The sequence below is a fragment of the Epinephelus lanceolatus genome, chromosome 10, assembly GCF_041903045.1.
Source record: "Epinephelus lanceolatus isolate andai-2023 chromosome 10, ASM4190304v1, whole genome shotgun sequence".
NCBI lineage: Eukaryota > Metazoa > Chordata > Actinopteri > Perciformes > Serranidae > Epinephelus > Epinephelus lanceolatus.
Window position 1 is genome coordinate 34,303,841 of NC_135743.1, and position 22,766 is coordinate 34,326,606.

The following is a 22,766-nucleotide window of genomic DNA, read 5'->3' on the forward strand; positions in this document are numbered from 1 at the left end:
GTATGTAAACATGTCTAAGAGTAATCCCTTTGAGCATAAACCTCAAGCTTCAGACTCTTATGAATACATTGCTACATGAAGCTACATGCTAACATCAGGAGCTAATGTATTTTTGGTTGCTTATGTTGATAATTTCTCCTTGATTTCGGATCATATTCCTGCTAAAACATGTCTGATTGTGAAGATTTTGGTTTAGAAGCTTTTACTGGTGATTTTTCATGGTAAAAGGTGCCACAATACACAGTCTCCCAGCTGCAAGTACACTGCTATAAATAGCTACATGCTAACAGTCGTCATTCCCCAACTGGTGCAAAGACACTGAGATACAGAGCGTTTTTAGGGTGAATACAGGTGTTCCAGCACAGACAACATGAGGAAAATATAGTGTTTTTCAAACAACAAAGCATGTAAACATGTCTTAGTATAAACCCAAAAATACAAGAATGAAACAGAAAATGAGCATAATAGTTCCCCTTTAAGATTCATCATCTGAGACCAGTGATTGTGTATAGAAAAGGTTGTGCCAATCCCTCTTTTAGATTTGTGTTGTCATGTCACTCGAGGAAAAGTCAGGGCTAAAGTCGTAAGGATACATCATGTAGGAATCATGAATGCTTTCATAAAATGTCTGGAAGACCAATCCACCAGTTGTCGAGAGTTACTGGGATTCAGTCCGAACCAAACGACAGACAGACCAACAATGTGATCCCTAAAGCCACATCGTGAGCATGGTTAAAAATCCAATATTGCCATATAGCACTCATTGAGCTTCTCAGTTTATAGTCCTTTTATGATCCTGTTCATTTTACTGGTCCAACTGATATTACAGCACTGCAAAATCAAATATTTGACCTAATAGATAGGTCAGAAAAAAATCTTTTAGTGTAATGGTTTCCATATGTCATAACACCACATCATTATATATCAGTGGCTGATTGTACATTTCTTTTTGATGGGTCAGGTTTTGGGTAGATATTACTTTATTTACTGTGGGCTACATATCTGCGCTGTCTTATATTCAATACAGAAAGCTTTTGCACAAAGGTTAAAGATGTTAAATGAAAAGCAGAAACAAAATTGTGATCTCTCCCCTTTCATGTGGTTGTCTTTATGGCACTTGAGCAAACATTTGTGTTACCATGAAGTCGTTAAAGGAGATTCATTGTGGCCATTTGTAATGGAATTTCCACCAGAGAGGGAACTTCCCTTTTAACATAGTGGACCAACCTCAAGGTAGCTCTGGAGTGTCTCAAGGTTCCCCTCAGTACAAACACTCTCTCTCTCTTTCTCTCTCTCTCTCTCTCTCTCTCTCTCTCACTGTCTCTGACACACACGCAAATATGTGCACATGCAGTCATGCATACAAGCATGCACATACAAACTAATGTGCACCAGGTTGTGCAGGGTTTTCCATTCTTCAATGCTACACCTGCAGGCAGAGGCAGAGACCATAAATAAACCACCCATTCACTCTCTGTGTACAATTAGGATCATTTAAGGAAACCCTCACTCTTACTTTTCAGTGACAGAGAACACTTAAAGGCCCTTAAGTTGGCTTTTAGAAAATGGTCGGACCTTTTCACGGAGCTTATCGTGCAGATTTGTAGTTTAAGGTCAGGTGCTGCATCGTCTTGATGACTAATTGAAAAGGTGCCAGACAAGAGATTTTTAGGGTAACACTGTTGCACCTGTCATGTGTTGAACAGAAAAACAATCAAATGTGTCAGAGAGCAGAGGCCAGTGAGGGTATGATTCTCTGGCATGTGTGAAGCTCTGAAATTAAAGAGTGTGTCCAAGAGAAAAGGGTCATTTGAAAGCCTTTTTGTTTGCTTTTAGGGTGTGTGTCAATGCTTCTTCTCCTTGGGAAATGAGCACAGACATCTCTGACCTTCATTGTCACGAAGCTGCCTCAGACTCTCAAACTCCTGAATGTTGAGACTTGGAATATTCAGTTTTGCTTTGACTGAAATGTATTAAAGCAAATGTCTAACTCGATAGACTTCTCAGACTCTTTTGACACACTGTGTACATTCTCTGAAATTTACAAGCGTTTTGGTAGCCATGTGCTTACGTTTGTTTTTGGCTTCCAGTGAACATGTGCTAACCGTGTGTCAGCCTAACCGATCTGCCTGCTCCGCTGAATAATTTGATGTGCTTCCCTGGCTCTAGTTTCAGAGGAACCCCTGATTGAGTGATCTGCAAAGCAAAGCCACAGAAATGATTCTATTTCTCATGCTTGTCCCTGAGTTAAACATAAGCAGGTACAGTATGAGACCAGACAGGAGTGTAAGCACAGGACATTCGGAGTGGGTCTGAGAAATCAGCACTGGTGCATGCGTATAGATTTAACCTTGTTTGACAGCACTTTGATGAAAATGGTGACAAGTACATTGGCAGCAGGATTGGTTAGTGGGGTCGGGTCGCAGCTGAAGGGCTCAGGTTACTGTTCCGCTAAAGTAACCTCGGGAAATTACTTAACCTCCACTCACTCCAGGGACGCTTCCACCTGGCTGCTGCTGCTGTACAAGCAAATGTGAAGTCTTCTTAGGGAAATGTAAAGTTTTACAAAGATGATAGATGAAGAACACCAACAGTGGATTCCACAATGATCACTGACTGCACATAATGTAACTCATGTAGCCATAGTTCATACTTCTCTGCAATGTTTGCATCATTTAACAAATAATACAAAAGTATTTTATCTCAGTTATTACTTCTGATTCACGTAGAAGTGTACTACTGGGTATTTATCTGCAGAGATTCTGCCCTCTGCTGTCTTTTCTTGTTTTCTTGTTATTTTGCTGTGTTTGGGATGTTCCTGAGCATGGCATGCAGATGAGGTCAGGACTTCATAAAAAGGTAGCAACCAGGTGCCAGGCCATGAGCAGCACACATCCAAGAGGAAGCTATAAAAATTGCAGACACAGCACCAAAAAAGCACAAATATATATATCATATATATATCTGAGGTTGGCTTTCACTTTATTTAGCGATACTGTTTAAATAGTAACTGACAATTCCTGCATTTAAGGATAAGTTGTGATATTTTATATTTTCATTATTATCATCAAGTGCTATGAATACAATGATCTTGATCTATTATAATTGATCTTACTGACAAGTTTGTCTGTGTAGCTAAGGTATGATTTATCTCTGTGCCATAAAGCTCCATTTTTTTGTCCCACACAACATCAATAAGCCATCCTGTTGCACTTGGTGACATGTTTCTTAATTACTAGAGCACCAAATGTGGATTAATCTGCCACTGAAAACAGTCCTCAACAAGTTCACTTACACCCAGTTTGAGTAACACTGACTATAAACTACAGTGTCCAGCTGTCTTTAGAAATTACTTGGAAAAAATGACACTATATATTTGTGAAGTGTATGTCTTTAATACATACTAATGGGCTAGGAGCTGAATACAACAAGGTAGGGAATTCACATAATATTGAGTGACTGACTAATATATGAAAACAAACAAATAATGCTATCCTTAAAACATGAATAATGAAATATTTAAGAATGAAGTGGTTGGTGACATCCTCCATTCTGTTGTATATTATGATACATAATGTATATAGAGAATGCAATATTCAGCGTCAGGTCAGAAGGAGTTTGTGGTTTGGTGTTAGGACCTACAGATGTGTCATATGAGCTGCTGTGTAGCCGCAGCAGGATGATTGTTTCAGGATAGATGGCCCTTCTTGTGTGGCTACTGTTTCCACTTGATTGCTGATGCCTGTAGAATTGATAAAGTGTAGGATGACTGCCATGGCCATTTGGGACAATGAGTGCAGTGATGCCATTAGATTTCCTTCCTCAAAATCAGGAAATGCATTCCTGTGAAGCGTGGGCCCAAGATGTGGTTTAAGTTTACCATGAAACCCGCAGAATTTGACTTTTTGAAACCCAAGAACATCTGCGGACAGACTCCATATGGGTGTATAATTTAGATGATTGACAGTGACACTGATCCTGAGACCACCCCCCCATTGTGTAAGAGATATCCCATCATCCAGTGCAAAATGAGTGACAGCAGCTATTCTCTCAAGCGCACACACTCTCCTCCCTCACTCTCCTCCCTTTCTGCCTTTCTAAGTGGTTCCTAGAAAAGAGAGAGGAGATGGACCAGAGATGATTTATGAGTAAAGAGGACAAAAATTTGTAGGGGTATTGTAGAGTTAAAGGGAATGGGTCAAAAGTTTAAGCATGAGGGCCAGTATGTGTATTTGACAAGATCCAGTCCAGTGCCTGCCTCAGTTCAGAATCATGGCTGCTGTATGTTTTGCAGATCAATGCAGAGAGTGAGCATGAACACACACATGCATGCATATACTGGCATGAATGAATTCATTCATTTTGCCCTTCACTCCCTTTTACTTTCTTTTCTCCCGTTTATCACTCCTCCAACACACACTTACCCACATGTAATGTATGAGAACACATGAGAACACAGAAAACATCACCAAACTGGGTTTGTCACCTGCTTCTGCTGTGCACCGGAAACCACTAAAGACCTCTATGGAGACTTAGCACCTGCTCTCTTTCTCTTTCTTTCCATCTCCTCAAGAGTTTCACCAAAGGGGATTTTTATAGGCTAACACCAACATTTTGGATTAAAGCTGCAAATTACATATTCAGTTCCACTAAACTTCAACATTTTAATGCAAGATACTCCTAAATTCATGGATTTTCGAAATGATACATTGATGTTTCACTGTCTCTGCACCATCACTGCAGCCAAGGGATGACAGTTACTGTACGTTCACACCAACAGTGACCAGAGCTTCCAAAGTGGCGGAAGTCATTCATTTTCAATGAGAGCCCAGCGACTTGGGCGACTTGGGCGACCTGGTCATCAGCCGCGCCTCTCGGGTGACCAAAGCAACCGGAGCAGGTCTGGTGGGGACTTAAAACTCGTTTAACTTTATGGTAATGAGCTCTGACGCGGTTCAGCTGCAACCAGTCAGAATGCTGATGTGCTTCGATGAAGCGGGTCCCAGAGAATAAGCCATGTAACTTTGGTTCCCACAGCACACTTGTTCTGACAATGGATATCGAGAAGTTTATTACTTGCGTTCGCACCCTGTCAGTCCTTTATAATGTGTTACTCTTCAGTTACAGAGACCAAAATAAAAAGAATGAGGCTTGGGACTGCATCGCAGAGGTAGTTGGTTGGTCTGGTGAGTTTTAAAGTGTGTAATGTTAGTAATAGAGGAGAGATTTGCAGGCTAATGTTGCAACGTAGCATGCAAGTCTTCCTTGCTTATGACATACGTTTTCTCTTTTCATTGACCAAACATAACTTTCTGTAGGCCAACTATGAGCTTTTTGACTGGACAACAGCAAGCAGCAACTACGCTGCTTTCAAGCCAGTAGTCCGCTTTGCGGCTCTTTTAAATTGACAAACACAATCGAACATTCAATGATTCACGTGATGAGCGACTAGAGCGACCAAAGCTGCCACAAATATTTTTGACAGTCGTGCTTCTTGGGCGTCCGCGGCGGACTTTGCCTCTTTGGAAGCTTCTGGTTTGAACGTACAGTTAGGCAATGTAGTGGCACTTCATACTGTAAAAAAATCACAAAAAAAGCTTCTGAACCAAAACCTTCACAACTGGACATGTTACAGCAGGAATATATCCAAAATCAGGGAGAAATTAACAACATCAGCAGCCAAAATTACATGTTTTCCTGTTAGCTTGTAGCTACATGCAGTACTGTGCATAGAGCAGATGACCATATAAAGAAATCCGTCTTAAACAGACATCAGGTTGTCATAAGAGTAACAAAAACCCCAATGGAAATAGAGTATTCTAAGTGGTGTGAAGCCGAGGTTTTTGCTCATAGGGATTACCTCATTATTTGAACCTCTGGCCACATTTAACATGAACATTTGTCATTGTAACATTATATATATCACAGAAAATAGGCTAAGAGAAAGTACAGTGGGTCCCACTTAAGCCTTAATGAAAGCCTGCTGTGTACCCCATACAAACCCCATTTTCCTCTCCTTTGTTTCCCTTTCATTCTCCCTTCCTTTTTCTTCCACCCTTCCTCCATCTCTCTCCCATCCACTCTTAAGCCTTCCTCTCACACACTCTCACACCTCGCTCTGTCACCTCTCACCTCCCCAAACAGCCATGATCGACACAAAATAATGTCCTTGTGATGTTTTATGGTAATCTGTGAGGGGACTGTTCCACCCCCCCTGCTGTGGCAGGATGAAAACAGTGATGCAGCAGCCCTGAGCTGGCTGTTGTGGTAGAATCTCACCTCTGAGGAGTCAGTGGGAGTCTGTTCAGCTGGGGCCTCACTCCCACAGCCAAGGAACTTGAGTGGGATCTGGCTGGTGTCAGGTCTCTGGTAAAGCTCTCCTGGGCCCTTTTCAATTTACAGTCATCTATCAAGTGTTGCCTCTTTGTGAAATCTCTGGATGTCTTCAGTAGCCTTCTCATTTTTGTGCACGGACACTGACACAAACCAGAAACTTGCTGTATTTGCATTAAAGGAGAAGCACTCTCTTCTTGTTATATACCAGAATTCCAGCTTTATTTTTTCTGTACCAATTCCCAATATCCCACCTTCTGTTCCTGTGGCACTGGTGGTGGACATTTATGTGTAGCAATTTTAACAAAAGGACAACAGTAGGGTCTGAACACATATGGGTGTCAACACAGAGCCTCTAGTCTGGACAAGCCCAGCCTGGTGTTGTTTTTGTGTTCAGGTGTGAAGGTGTTGCTGTTCGATTATGATCAGTTTAGGGTTATCTAGTTCACTCTCTCTCTCTCTGGGGTTTCTTTATAGCAGTTCTTTGTGGGAATGAAATACTCTCTGTCAAACGTACACTGTGATTGCCATTTGGTTCCAGTTTATTATTTCGTTGTGGTCATGTTATTCAATTTCTTGTTGCGCATCTTGTTCAGCATCAGTAGCTTGTGACATATTTGTCCTGCCAATGTCAATTTTAGTTGATGCCTAGGAAGCTGTAAACATTTTTTCACATTGATAAAGAAATACGGAGATTAACAAGTTGTAATTTAATTTATCTTAGAGGATCACAACTTGTACAGCTGCTGCAGTTGCATACATTTTTTTTTTTTTGCCATTTTCCTGTTGTCCAGAGAGAGCTCTATAAGAAGATGACACCCTCATTCTTGGGGCTAATACATATTCTGTGTCTTTTTATGCCTGGAAAACACAGGTTCTTTCAAGGGCACAGAGGCAGGTTGCCCCTGACATTACTAGGCAACCATAACCAGCACCGTATCATAGCCTGCTTACCAGAAATCCTGAATTCAGAGGAATCCTCCTTCAGACTTTGATTTTTCAAGTGTGTATAAGGGCTAAAATGTTATCAGTGGGACAGATGTAAAGCTCTAGAAAACTCTGCACTAAAATGATTGACTCCTTCACATTTACTATAGACTGATAATTACAGAAGAAAGGAACAATACCTGCTGGCTGGCTGTGATGTGTTGTTTCTCGTCACATGACATGCCAAGAGTTGAACTTTGTTTATCTCAGGGCACAGCTGTTGCACCTTGAGTAAGAGGCACGCGGCAAGGCTTGTGCTCCACAACAGCATCACTCTTCTTTGAGCGCGCCTGCATGTCTACATTGACAACAAGAAATTTGGGAGTGCAAAAAGAGGGAGTGATAGAAAAGACCTCTCAGTGGGAACAAATCAGGCTCAAAATAGAAGAATGCTTCATTGTCCACTGCACCAAAATCTAGCTGTAAATGAGGTTTGGGAATTTAAAAATGCCACGCATAGTTTGCTGATTGCTCTGATGCATATCTAAGTAGGCTTGATTGGTTGTCATTGGATATCTTTGACACAGCTCGCAGAATATAGATTGGGCTATGTGATGACAGAGGGCCCACAAAAGAGAAACACCTGTCATGATTTTGGGTCCATGTGCAGGGCTCCAGTGAGTTCAGCGCAGGTTGAACATGTGTTCAGGAGACCTGTATCTGTTATATGAAAGACGTATAAATCTGTAGTGAAGTAGTGTGGGCACTAAAAGGTTTAACCAACATTGATGAGTGTACCTTTCTGTGGATCGAGTGCTTTTATTGGTTCATTGCTTCCTGTGTTTGGTGGAGATTCCCAGCTTGTGACCTCACTGTGCTGGGATGCTCTTCTTTTTGTGAGCCCCAGTTTTTGACTTGGACAACTACAACAAATGTAATTTCACTAAACAATCTTGCCTAGTGCAGCTTTAAATGATTTCTCTGTTTGTAGCTTAAACCACATCTTTCTCTCTCTCTCTGTCTCTACGTGGCAGCACCAGAGAGAGGCTGAGCTCAGTGTGGTGGTGGTGAGTGGTTTGGTGCTTTGCTGTTATATAATGAGCCTGGTCGGCTGGATGATCACAGCCTAAAAGAGCTGTGAATACTGTCCTGGCCTGAGTGGTCCGTTACATCCAGTCACCCCACCAGCCCAACGCTGGCAGCCAGATCAGTTTGTCTTTGACCTTCATAAAAGAGCGTCCCCGTCTCTTTCTTTCTTTCCCGCTCTTTTCTTTGTTGTTGTCCCTCTTCACCCCGGTGTTTCTCTCATCTTTGGATTCTAGCCTCTAATCCTAACTATGATAACTATGGGATAAATCTGTCATTCCACCGGGGTATCCACTCTCTTACCCCCACCAGCTGTTTTTACAGCGTCTAGACACACATGCCGAGATTGATAAAACAAGAGGACGCTACGATGTGCTGCTGGACAATGAGGACGTCGTGGAGTGTGGGTCTTCTCCTGCGGCAGGATTAAATAGACTCCTCACTCATCTTTGTGTCCTGAACCAGGGTTTAGGGAGGCTTTGTGTGAATGTTGTGAGTGTGTTTAGAAAGCATTGGAGAGTCTACCTACCTGTGTGTACACTGTGTGTCCGTATGCAAAAACATTAGGTGGTGTGTATTTATGACGACATGGCTTAAATATGCATTAACCTCACTATTTTGCATTGTGTATACGTGTGTGTATGCATGTATGTGTGTGTGTTTATAAACAGTGGAGCGGGGAGGCATATGACTCAGTCTTTCCTCCAGCTGTTAGCCAGAGACTCCCCCAGTGCGGGTCAGAGTCGGACAAACTGGCGAACTCATCAGGAGGCTTCCTGTGATAGCAAGTTTTTTATTCAGTTTCTGCTGACTCTCAATATTTACCGGCCTCCTGCATGAGCTTTGGTTTCCAAATGGGCTTACTTTGCATGTCTGGGGCACATATTGTATTCAGGGTTAGGAATAAAGATGTTTACTTGGGCATGTCTGAACCCCCCAAGACGCAAAACCTCTTTGCTTTCAGGCCATGTCCGCATTGTTTCCTTTTTATTTTTTTATAAAAACAATAACATAACATTCTTTGTTGCTAATCGCACCAATTGATTAACTGTGATGCTGCCGTATGCTGCACATCTAATTGTAATAAACGTCTGCTGAAGTCCTGAAGCAATGTAGGGAGAACACATGGCGGTAATAATGGGGTAGAGTAGACGGCGCTGATGGCGGTGTTTATGGGAACCTCAGTAGTCCTCTGTTCTGTTTGGTCAGCTGCAGAGACGTTGTTGGTCTGAGAAGCTCTGACATCACCAGCAGAAGTGAATCCAGATACACTGCTGTACGGTGTAACAACAATGTGGGTGAACTCAACCACTGTAAATGACTTTCTCACAGTCATGTTGAATGTTACGCCAAATTTAGCCCCCCAACAGTTTCACTTTAAAATCAACTTTTATATTGGCAACCAGTTTTATATTTTACTGCCAGCACAGAGGGTTTCCATTCCCTACCATTTTCCACTCTAAATGTTGAAACGATACAAGGTTTAGTACCATTATACTTTGACTCACAGACTTGTAGCAGATAAACCAGCCTATGTGATGTAAATCCACCCATTGGATTTAGGTTGACAAATGCTACATGCTAATGTAAGTAAGCAACAAGAGAAGTAAATTAATGCTTTTTTAGCATTTAGCATATCTTAATGACTTCACATCAGTAATATGACCTTCCTTAAAAACTTGTTTTTCATGAAGTCTTCTGTGGTCTAGAATCTTGTTTCTCGAACATTTGTGTCCTTAAAGTAATACTTTACCCCCCCTAATAACTATTTGTATGTCAGTTACTCACCCTGTGTTGTGTTGAATTTGTGAGGAAAACATGCCTCTGGTGAAGAATCTAAAAACTGCAAAAATTCTATATGAATTGAAGTCATCAATTCATCAGTTTCACATCCCATCAGTTTGCAAACTCTTGTGCACACAGATCATGCAGTTTAAATCCAAGTCTTATTTATCCAGTTGCTAAGTTAAACTTTGGTGTTTTAGAGGGTTAATTAGTACTCACCAAAGTCACACAACAACACAAATAAACTATCAATCAAGGCAGCAGTAGACCAGCAGCTCCTGTGTTCAGTGAGGTAAAATTACTGTTTTTGTTAATGTCTGGCTTTGAAGAGAGCGTACATTACTTACTTACTTAGTGCCCTTTATGCCGGCTGGCATGTAGGGCAGCAACAAAGGATCTCCACTCCTGTCTGTTCTGGGCCAGCGTCTCTACGGAACCCCAGGTGTGATGCAGGGCCTTCAGCTCTTCTTCCACCGTCCTGCGCCAGGTGTTCTTGGGTCGGCCTCTTTTACGTTTACCATCTGGTGTCAAGTGAAGGGCAGTTCGGGTGATGTTGTCCTGCTCTCTACAGATGACATGTCCAATCCATTTCCATCGCCTTCTCATAAGGATGGTAGCCATATTTTCCTGCTCCTCCATCATGGCTAACTACACTGCCTAGATAGATGAAATGGTGAGTTGTGGGTAGGTTTATTCCATCTACTTGGATTGGTGAGGGGTTTGGGATGTTCAGCATTATCAGCTCTGTTTTCTTTTGGTTGATCTCAGACCGACTTGCTTTGCGTAGGTGTTTAGACAACATGTTTTCTCTTGCATATGCTGGTGTGTATGAGAGACCAAAGCCAAGTCATCTGTAAAGTCAAGATCTTCCAATTGTGAAAACAGAGTCCATCTGATGCCTCTTGGTTTGTCTTCGGTGGTTCACTGGTCCTCCAGGTTGGGGGTTGGGCACAGGGCTAACAACCCAGTACCATAAAAAGAACCTTGTTACGGAAACAGCGTAGATTAAGTTTCACTTTTATTCAGTTTTCCACTGGAGAGGTCTGTCTGTTTGGGAAGTACTGATCATGCAACTGGATAATTGAGACTTGAATTATACTGCACAAGTTGTGTGACAGTTTGTATGCTTTGATATGTTGTGCTGTTGTTAAACACAGCTCTCTATAACTTCAGTTCATCAAGAGTTTCCTCCCTTTTTGGAGTCTTTGTTCAGCGTGGATGCATGGATGGCAAAGTGCATTTGGCAGTGCAGACCAGTAGGCAGCCAACAGATGATACCTTACATCGTTACATTCAAATGTAAAGACTTCCAGGCTTCCCACAGGGTTTTATAGTGGAGGCACCCTGCCTCGCCCGAAATAAAGTGTGCCACTGCTAATTTTGGAAGCTACTGTTAAATTGTATGCAATATTACAGGGAAAAAAATCATCAGAAATTTTACATATTGGGAAAAGAAGAGATCTGTCTCTCAAACAGCCCAATGAAACTCCAATGCCAGTTCCTTTTTGGGAGATCATCTGAAAGAAATGGGTTTTTTCTGCTTAGGCTGCTATTTACAAGCTAATAGCAGGAACTACTGAAAACTGTGGGCCGATGTGGTGCACTTACCACGCCTGTTAACCAATTTCATGGGGGAAACCCTGACTACGTCTTGGCCAACAAAAATTAGATGCCAACATGCAAAATATGCAGTTCAGATATTATAAATGATTGTCATTATATCAAAATAATATGCCAGTTCATATCTGTAAACTGTAAAACGGCAATGATTTTGTTAAAGGGCACATAATGTTTAGGACCCAAAATACAAAGTTTCAGCTGTGGACTTGACTTTGGACCCAAAAGTATCAGCTTAGCAGAATTAATTTCCTGTATTTAAACTGCTGATTAAAGACCTGTGTTAACACCTTTAAAACCTCTTTATTGCTTCTCAGTTTGACTGATGTGGTTTACATGCTTTTACTGTAACAGGCTTGCCCATTAACTTTTTCTTTGTTCCGTTTTCACCTCATGAAACACTGTAACATTTTTTATCTATGTGCCTCATAAATATTGCTGACTTGACCGGAATCATTAAGTCCAACATCCAGAAACACATAAAAGAAGCTGTGCTGGCACTGCTGCAACATGAATGCAAGACAGATAAATGAGGGGAAGCGGGGTTAAGATGGCTATCACTATACATCACTTTTAGCAAGTGGTTTAACTGATAAACAAGTCATACAAAAAGGCCATCTCTTGTAGTGCTTCAGCTCTGCCTCTCATGAAAAGAAAGCCCTCCCTCTCCCACACAGCTTTGAATAGAGAAGTGCTCTGTGGCCACACACATCTCTGCCAGGCTGTATCTCAGTGCCAAACATTTGAGCCCTCTCCCTGTTGAAGGCCTGTGGGCTTTTGTCTCTGTGTCTGATCTGCGACTGCGGTTGAGAGGGGCTCAATAGGGAAAGGCCTCCCTATCGTGTTAGGCTCAGGTCTCTCTCAATAGGGTTTGTTTCTCCCGGAGCAGAGGACATTTCCATTGAAGCTGCAGCAGAGAGCGCAGGGAAAGAAAAGGAGTGGAGTGAGGCGTTTTTATTCTAAAGTGGGATTTGTGTGTTGGAGTGTAGAGGGCTGTGAGCAGGAAGGTCTCCTCCTCTTGTCTTATCTGGGAATCTCACAAGCCGAATCAATCATGGCTTTGTGTGGAATTACATCATTTTAAACTTTTCCCAGAAAGTGGAAAGGCTTTTGAGGGTTTTTGGTTCAAGTTCGTCGTTGTCAGCACATTGACAGAATCGTCCATTTAAACCAGTTATTTAGTCTCAAAGTGAGTCACAAAACCATATTTGTTGAAAATGAAAAGAAAAAATACCACTAAGGAAAGACATGATTTCATTTTCTTCCACTGTGTCAAAGCATATTTTAAGGAATGGCCTGTGCTTTACTGATACATGTAATGTGATCTTACATATTACTTAAAGGTGCAATATACAACATTCAGAACATTCTTTGTTTTGGTAGCTGGGACAGTTGCATGCATGTTAGTGCCTGTGAGTCCCTCCCTCTATGTCCCAGTGGCTAGCTAATCTCTGCGCTTTACACTGGGCTCATACTGCGCAGTGTGTTTATGTGTGTTTAACAGTCACACACACACTGGCCCATGGTGGCAGGACGGCCTCAGCATGGAAGTGTAGCACCCTCACTTCAGTTCCCTGCAAGTTAACACTGCTAGTTTTTCAGTGCTGTTGCTGTTATTAGCACTTTTAGCACTGTTAACACCGTCAGCACGGCTAGCACTGCTAGCTGCTGCCATTTTGTTCAGCCACCTTCATGTTTGCTTGTGATGTTAGAGGTGAGAGCTGTGTGCCCAGTCTCTGAATGTCATATAATGCACTTTTAAAAATTCCTACAAAAAATTCTTACAAAATTCCCAGATGTGGATTGGAAATACGATTGGACAATATGTACTGTGAGACAAGGCTGTTTTGTAACTTGTAGCTATGCTTCTTATATCGCTATCGGCTATTTTAGGGAGGCCTAATGTTGCAAATGAATAAGCAGGTCTGCTTTATGGTAATATTAGATTTATAGGACAGTGAATGACTGTCATAGCTGCATAAGAGAAAAGTGATGCAAGACTTTTTTTCAGATCAGTTCAAATGTAATGGCTAGTTGATTATATTTTCCACATAACCCATTGCCCAAAACCTAATTAGAAACATGTCACTCACCTGTTTTGCAGATATTAGCAATTGGATTATTGTCAAATGTTTAGGCGTAATTTTTGCATTTTCACACCTCAAACTCTGAACCAAGGTTTGCATTTTTGTTACACTGTTTATGTTTGATCTGGTCAGTTTAAGATAAGATAAGATAAGATAAGATGCACCTTTATTGATCCCACAATTGAGAAATTGTGGGATCACGCTGTAATTTTGTGAGCACACTAAAGAAATATACATGACATACCTATGTCCTGTTGTCATCACCCACATAAACTGCATCTCTGTCATTATTGGTTTGTAGACGGGCACTCCCTTACCCCTCTCTCTCATCTTCTCAGAAAATATTTGAAAAATGCCAACTGACTCTTTAGAAAGTCACCCTCTCCTCTTCCCATGTGCTAATTTCTCCCCTGCTCCAAGCACCAGCACCTATCTGCACTGAGCGCAGCCACCTTCACTTTCTCTGTTGTTAAATTATACACATTATGCACTAAGGCATCTAATAGTCTGTCATACTTTGGACGGAGACCACCTCTTTTTGTCAATCCAAGGTTCAGCTGTTTGGTCCAGACTTTTCGTCCAGGGTTTCACACCTGTAATTTTGGTTCAGATTAAGCTGGTGTGTAAGGGCCCTAAAATCAAATAATCCGTTCTGCATTGTGCCAAGGTTCTGTGTGATGGAGGTGTATTCATCTGACTGCTGTGCCCACCGACTGCACATAATAAGACAGCCTTTGCATTTCCCATTTGACATCTACTGGCTGTCTTCTTCGGACTGCATGTTTCACTATGATAAATTGTCAGATCTGACATTTGCCACACTCATCTTTGTAATTCATCACTGCACTGTGCGGGAAGTTGCATCAGATTCTCTTAATAATTTTATGTAAAACATAAGAAAAGTCAAAGGAGAGAAGTGTGTGAGAAAAGTTTCAGCGCAGTGTTAATGTTGTGATAAGAAGCCTTCTCCTGTGGGTGAACTTAACCAAGCAGTGGCATTAAGGAATTTAACTCAAGATCAAGGAAAGTGCTTCTGTACTGAAGGGAGTGGCTCTGCTGGTAGACTGAGCCCTGTGTGGTTGTGGCAGATGGAAATGAAAAGGTTGAGGTAGCAGAGTGTTTAAATTTCTAAACCTTTCCGCTGAAAAGTTGCAAGAGACCCACCCTTTGAACTCCCTGGGAAGCACTGAACTGCATTTTATCAGTTTCAAAGAACTTGTACTTTCATCTTTCTTGTTTGGGCATCTGGTGAACTAATTAGCTGTTTCCTCTCCGCTGAATGTTTAGGGGTGGGCATGGCAGCAGTCCGAGGTTAAGGGGTGGCACTGGCCAGTGGGGAGATTACAGGTTTGGGTTGTTACCACGGCTTCTGGAACATGGAGCTGCGGGCATCACATGTGTTGGCACAGGGTGCGGGCACTTCAGATGTGGTCAGGGACATGTGGAAGCTTTCTAGGGTTTATCCTGCCCAGCCCAGTTTAGGGCTCCTGAGGGGAGAGACAGCAGGCTTTACAGCAGTCAGACATCGAAAACCTGTATTCAGACAAACAAACTTAGGGATGCTTTGTGTATGTATGAATGTGTGTGCATTTTTCCTAGATTTTAGGTTTGGATGTGTGGGTGTGTATGTTTGTCACTGTACTTTGGTTTGGAAGAAGCTGAACCCATAAAATACAGCCAAGGAAAATGTTGACATTTGTTTCATTTATGATTGATAAATCTCATGTTGTGTGTTGGCTCATTTAGGTTCACACTTCCTAATTACAAGCCAACCAGAGGCTGATAAAAAAAATTAATGAGGACTCACAAATATGTTTGAATATCAATGGTATTTGCTTCAGGGAAGCAAAAGTGCTGGATTGAATGTTAGGGTCATTTTGTGCCAAACTAAAGATGAAAACACACCAGAGTTTAAATGCACTGCTTCAGATATTCTTGGTGTGAAGCTGTCTTAAAATTTTAACAGTAAGATCAAAGCTCACCCACCTTGGATCACCATTCTTGCAGTGTATTTACCCTGGCCTACGTTAAGACAGTGTCCTTCCTGGATGCCTAAGAAGGCCGACTGACAGACACATTGACTGAAAGAGTCCAGCAGACAGGGACCTTGGGATTGAAAAGATTGGCAGCTCTATTTACACGCTGAGGACAAGGGCGTTGCAAAGCCAACATTCAAGTCAAAAGTCAAAGAGATGTCAAAAACTGGCGTCAACGGTTCCCACGCTTTCTCAGCCAAAGTTTACAAACCGTGCACCGCTAATCTTTTTTGCCATGAAACCCCCACCCCCTGCTCTTTTCTTCCTCCGTCACCAGTGCCCGGCCCCGAACCAACCAGCCGTATCTTCAATCATAAAGTCACTCTACAGGCCAGGGTTTCCCCCTCTGGATGGCCATGCTGCCTGTTTCTTTGTGCGGGGATGTTAATTGGTCATTTTGGGCCCAACTCCATGGATGGTATCTATTTCACATGTGACACTGGCAGCCTTTGAGGGCTCATAGAGCTGTGTGGGCAATTATTCTTAATGAGGCATGGTACGCTTTCATGGGTCTTTTCTTCCATGTTGAGTAGCTGTGCTATACAATATATAACCTGTTTTACAGAATATGTTTTTCTCTTTGAACCACCTGACACAGAGTAAATTGTTTAATCGACCGACCCTTTTCTGGCACAACAACTCTCTGGCATAGCACCTGCTGTGTTTTTTGATGTGAGGTATGACTATATTGGATTTCAAGTGTTCTTTTATGTTGAAATTAAATAAAGCAGCCCTCAAACCATTCATACAAGAACAAAACGTCTCCCCAGCCATTTTCTCTCTTCTCTCTCCTAATGAGGCACGACTTAATTAAGTGAACATAAAAACATAGGGAAGTTGCAGAACTGGGAGAGGAAAACTGTCAGCTGTGGAACTTGCAAGTGAGACAAAGAGAGACAAAGACAGTGAAAATGAATTTTGGTCTGAGAGTAGTAGAAAAAAGCAGAAACATGTCAGATGTGTGTGTAAATCTGTAGGTAGTTTTTAAGTGAATGTAGTGTCTAGTAGTATAACTGTATTTAAGTATTGTTTTGAGGTACTTTCATCAGTTCAGAGTGAACTATTGTGATGAATTTAAAGGGTAACTCTTGTATTTTTGAACCTGAGTGCTATTTTACCATGTTTTTGGATCTAAGTGACTAATAGAGACAACAATTTTTGAAAGTGGTCCAGTATTGAGAGAGACTGGTGGAGCCGCAGCAGCAACACAGACTGCAATGTAATCCCTACAATCTACATCTATTTAAAGTTTATAACAACAATAAAGACAATTAAAACAGACTGAAAAAGAAACCATTTAACTATGTAGCTGACTTACTTTTTCACAACTGGACTGGACTGTGTAATGGACAATTTTATTTTAATTTAATCTCTATTAATGCACTTATTTTGAGGTATTTTATTTTGTTTTTTCTCTTTTATGAGCTGCTGGACAGCTGAATTTCCCTTTGGGATAAATAGAGTTCTTTCTGTTCTATTCTATTCTATTCTATTCTATTCTATTCTGCTTACTTATGATAGCAGGATTAATGACCAAGTCAACAAAATCTGCAAGTCTATGAAACTGGGCAGGCAAAATCCTCTGCTTCTGAAAGGCTCTGGGTGTGGTGTGATGCTGTGTGGTAGAAGGAACAAAACTGGGTTGCAGCCGTGGCAGCAGGAGTGCAGTGCAGCTACATTCAGTGGAATTGTCCAAGATGGCAGCAAAGATAACATAAACAATTGACCAATTAATCTAGTATCATGCCAAATTAAAGTGGATCATAGTTTAAAGGAGCAATAAGCGAAATTCATCATTTCTAGATTGGAGGAATTAAAAAATTGCTATGTGAAGAACTAGAGGTGTAATTTCATCTGGAGTATAGCATGACCTCACACACCCTCTCTCTGTGTTGATCTCCAGCCCCTTGTTTACAAGCCGGTCCGGCTGCGCGTTCATGTACGTTCATGTGAACCCCCCCCTCCTCCTCTCGGAGCCCTTGGCCCTCCCTCCCTATAAAAGGCTACAGCCAGTGAGCAATGGCAGCGCGTATTTTCAAAATGAAATGGCAGAGAGCTGAACGTCCACCTGAAGACGACCAGAATCTGACATTACCTCTAAAGAAACAACGGTCGTTGGCGAGGAAGTTGTCGGATAAAGAAAGGGACAGAACCCGGATTAACATTGGCCTTGCATTTCCAAGGTGGAGAGCACTGTGAGAGCTAAAGGGGCTACAATCTGACTCAGAGCTAGCTCTTCTTCTCCTGGACAGGTACAACATAAAGTCAAATGTCTGTTTTAATTAGTGTTACAGTAACGTTAGGCACATGTCGCTATGTCGATTCAATTAAATTTAATGTTACAATCGTAGCATGGGTTAATGTCCGGAGCTTGAGTTATTAGCGGCTCGGTCCCAGCAATGGGTCAGGCGTTTCGGTTGTGTTAGGTGAGTAGCCTGGCAGCTCAGCTAACATTTGCAATTAGCATTGTAAAATGTAGCCCGGCGGGCAGCCTGGCAGCTGTGTTTAGCTATTTCCCTGCCTACTTCAATGATGATGATGGTCCCTGTAATAAATGCAATGTATTTGCTGAAATGGAGGCGAGGCTCAGTGACTAGAAGAGCTGGTAGAAGCGATCCATAGCTGCAAGCTACTCCAATAGCCGTAGTAGCTCTAGTGCTAACTCTGGGAGCTAATGCTAACATTCCTCTCTTCTCCGTGAGCCTGCCAGGCTCCACGCTAGAGCTCGCCGGAGCCGAGAAGCAGGCTCCCGGAACGTTAGCATGGCAGGCGACTGGTGCTAACGCTAACGTCCCCACGCTTCTCGGCTCCGACTCACTGAGCCTGGCGGAGAAGCGTGGGGACGTTAGCACTAATGGGCTGCCATGCTAACGTTCCAACTCTGCTCCGTGAGACCGTGAGCCCGGCTCCCGGCTCAGTTGGAGTTGGAGTTGGAGCGTTAGCGTGGTAGCCGAGTAGTGCTAACGCTAACAGGAAAGCAGGGAAATAGCTAAACACAGTAGAGACCGAGAGTGAGTGAAAGACATTGCTAACTGCTAAACTAAGTTAGCTGTTTAGGTTTTATTTCCTCGCCCCTGTGGCGAGTGAATCTGCCTGCAGTGAAAGCGGGGGCTAACCGGTGCTTCCTCCTCATGCTCCACTTCACTCTCGCTCTCCGTTTGGATCCAACCGGAGCACCGAGCCCTGGTTCATTATTCAGGTTAATTTGGGAAGAAGCAGTGGGTATATCGGGCAGCTGAGTGAAGCTGAGTGAAGCAGAGCCTGCGGAAGAAACATCGGGACCGTCTGGATGTGATAGTCTGTGCTGCGGTACTCGTCTCGCCGGCACAGACGAGGCGAGTGGGGGCGGGGTGTTGGAGAGCAGAGGTAGAGGGAGGAGTGGCTCATGACACACTTGTTTTGCTCTATAGGCAGTGCACAACAGCGAACCTAGCGGTGAAACGATTTTGCTTATTGTCCCTTTAACAGATGCTCCAGTCCAAAATGAAACCAAGCGTTTCCAAAGATGTCAGTTTTTGAGCCACGATGAAGGCCAAAATATGGCCTGCAACAAATTGAAGTCTTCTTGTTTTAGCCCATGACAATTATCCCCTATATTATCCCCCCCGATGTTATCCCCTACCAGCTGGCTAAGAGAGGTGTGGAGTTAGCAGGTGTTGATGGTGTAAAACAGTCAATAAAACAGGTTTTTCAGCAATTATGAATCACACAACCACAAGAGGTCCATGAGCATACAGTCATTACTGAACAACACAAAATGTTAGGCTGATTGGTCCAGTAGTTTGCAGCATAAGCTGCAGACACACAGATACACCCACCCACACATGCCTGCGTACACACATACACACAACTGCACGCATGATCCCATCCAGGCTCACTCCTGGCCTGATAGAAATGATAAAACTCTCAAAGGGGCTCACAGGGAATACTTTTACTTCTCTACTTTAAATACAATTTGCTGACAATGCTGTCTGTGTCTACTAATGATAGACTAGTGCATGCCTGTATGTGTTTTTGTGGGCCTTTTTTTTCAGCATTTCAGTTTCCAAGTGTGAGTTGTGTCAGGAACAGCCAATTCTCTCACCAAAAGAGTACAAAAAGAAGAGGAAGAATATCTCAGCTAATGAAAGAGCAGCATGAGCCTATGTGAGGAATGGATCTTATTTTATAGCCTCATATTAAGCTCAGTTTGCCTCGTGTATTTTAAGACTCTTTTCTCCCATGTGTCCCTCACAGTCAGCTGTGGCAGACAGCAGACCAAGCAGAGTGGCAGTGCATTGTGGGCCAGCTGCTGTTCCAAACACAAAAACACACACACACAGAGTCTGAAGTGAGCAGCTGGCTCCCTGAAAAATAGAAAATCTTTTTTGATAATTGGGGAAGGTTGTAATTCAGAGCTGCTTCTGTCTATTTGAGGTCCGTTAAGTACAGACTGCATCGAGCCTCAGCGAACGACGGACAGATCGGGAGTCAGACTTTAGTGTCTGAAATAACCAATGCCCTTTTTCCAGTTATGCTCAGATGATCCAGCACTGTAAACTAAGCGACTAACATTGTTTGTTATGTTATGTGTTAACTTGACATGCAGTTATTCCTGATAGCTTGTAGAGAGTAAACACAAAATTCATTGCTTTAGATGTTGTGCCAAAAAGGAAATGGCATGTTTTTGCTCATTTCCGTCCCCTTATTCCCTCCTTTTTGCATTATTACCCTCAAGAATCACTGAGATTAAATCTAAAACCAACAATTAGAAAGCAGTCTGCTCTTTTGGTTAACAAAATGTAACACTAATAAGATTTGGAAGACTGTCTGTGGTCAGCACTGACGTCAAGCCCGCCAAATTTTATACCAAATGACTTATTCTGTGTCGTATGCTTTTCTGCTTCCCTCTAGCAGCGCGTCTCGTGTGATCAAGCACATTTTTTACAACCTCAGAACTGTTTTAACACAACCAGATACACAGAAAGTGCCGATGGCTTGGAAAGGCTGTGAGCATCCGTGGATGTGATCCAAATCAGAGGCGTTTATAGCGCAGCTTTACTTCTGTCTCAGCAGTCAGCAACAGTAGCTGGCATGTTGAGGCTGAGGTTTCACCGGGTCGCTGGTCTTTTACAGACTGAGAGAAAATGAAAATGCCCACCATATCATGCCTCACTTGCAGAGAATAGAAGAGAATGCTGTTCCCAGATTTAATATGAACTCAGTGCTTGTTCTGGTTGATTTGGGGACTAATCTCCCCCTTCTCTATCTATAGCTGAAGTACCTCAGTCTCACACTGACACTGCTCTCTGATGTCACATCAACATATGATGCCTCTCCTGAGTGAGATCATTGTCTCCGCTGTGTAGGAACTTCACAGGTCAGAGGTCAGACTCTTCAGGATGACAACCGTGACACTAAACGTGTGCATGTTTTTCAATATTCCCGTTCAGAGGTCAGGGGTGAGTAAGATGAAAGCCAGAGTAAAGGTCAAAGTGACGCAGGTTATTAGTCTTGACCTTGTTGTGTGTGTTTTGGAGGATGTGCGTTGGTGAAAGCGGACATCGCACCAGAATGTGAGCTAAGAGCGGCCTCTCTGAACACAGATTGGTTGTGAGGGAGCCCCTCAGAGAGCAAACACTCCGGCCAAACAGAGGACAAGTTTGACACGCCACCTCTCTCATCACTCAGGAATGTTTGAACAGAGATGATTGGTGAATATTTTCCCAAATATGCAATTGTTCAAAGTTCAAACAGAGTTTTGAGAGGGGGGAGAAATACCAAGAGGGCAACAACATCGACCATGACTGAGAATACTTAAGTTAATATCTTTTACCAAAAAATTAATGCATTAATTTATCACTGAAAATTTTATATCATCATGGTTGAAACAATCGCAGATATCTACCATGAATGTTCAGTATTTGACATTTCTGCACTTCTGGACTGTTAATACTAAATACATAAAACAATAGGTGAATGTTTTGGGAATTATGCTTATTTGCTTTCTTGATAATAGTTAGATTGATACCACTCTCATAGCTGTTTGTTAAACGGAAGATGCTTATCTTAGCTTAGCATAAAGAGTGTGAAAAGGGGGCAGTGAATTAGCCTAGCTCTGTCTGATGATTAAAAAAATGCCTACCAGCACCTTCAAAACTCAGATATGGCACCACTGCTTTATCCTTGTGGCCAAGAGCAGTACTGCAACTAAAATCACCTGGTAGAGGTCTGCATAACTTTTGAACCTTGAATTGCAAATCTCTCCTCAGATTACATTTCATCACACCCCTTATGATTCTCTAAACTTTTTGGTGGCTCCCTCTTGTCTCCATGTTGTATTCTTCCTCTTTCCCTACTGTGAGAGAAACACCATCTGAGTGGTGACTTAAAGTTGACGTTTTGTAATATCAGCAGGTTAAAAGGTGCAGCAACCTACACTTTACAATTTGAACAGCTCATTTCGCTGTTAAGTTCAATCCGCAGATATATTTTGAGCTTGTTAGATTTAACGTCTAAATCGTTGGACGGCTGCTTTGCCTTAGGAACAGTACCTATCTGAGGAGCCTGAGGATTTATGTTATTAATTGATTATATTGTTAAAAAAATATTCCTTTAACTGCTATTTCAATATACTTGATAGTGATATGTCTTAGTAAGTGGTCAATTTATGGATCATAAATTGACCACACGAAAGACATAACAAGTGGTGAAAGCATTAAATGACAACAGTCAAACTGAAACAGTTCATCCATCAGCATGGAATTAGATACCAAAACTTGTGTAATGGATCTATCTTGGACTTACTATCTTTTCAAACTTCAAAGAAGATCAGTTGCATTGACTGATCCCGAGTCACCACAACCTGCCAAGTGTGATTACGCATAAGACTCCTGTGTTTCAGATCAATCTGTCA

General features: G+C 42.2%; 1 protein-coding gene across 1 annotated transcript in view; it reads left to right on the forward strand.

Moving 5' to 3' along the window:
* me1 (malic enzyme 1, NADP(+)-dependent, cytosolic) overlaps window positions 1-22,766 on the forward strand; it is a 109,976-nt gene that overhangs the window by 17,668 nt on the left and 69,542 nt on the right. The window lies entirely within an intron of this gene.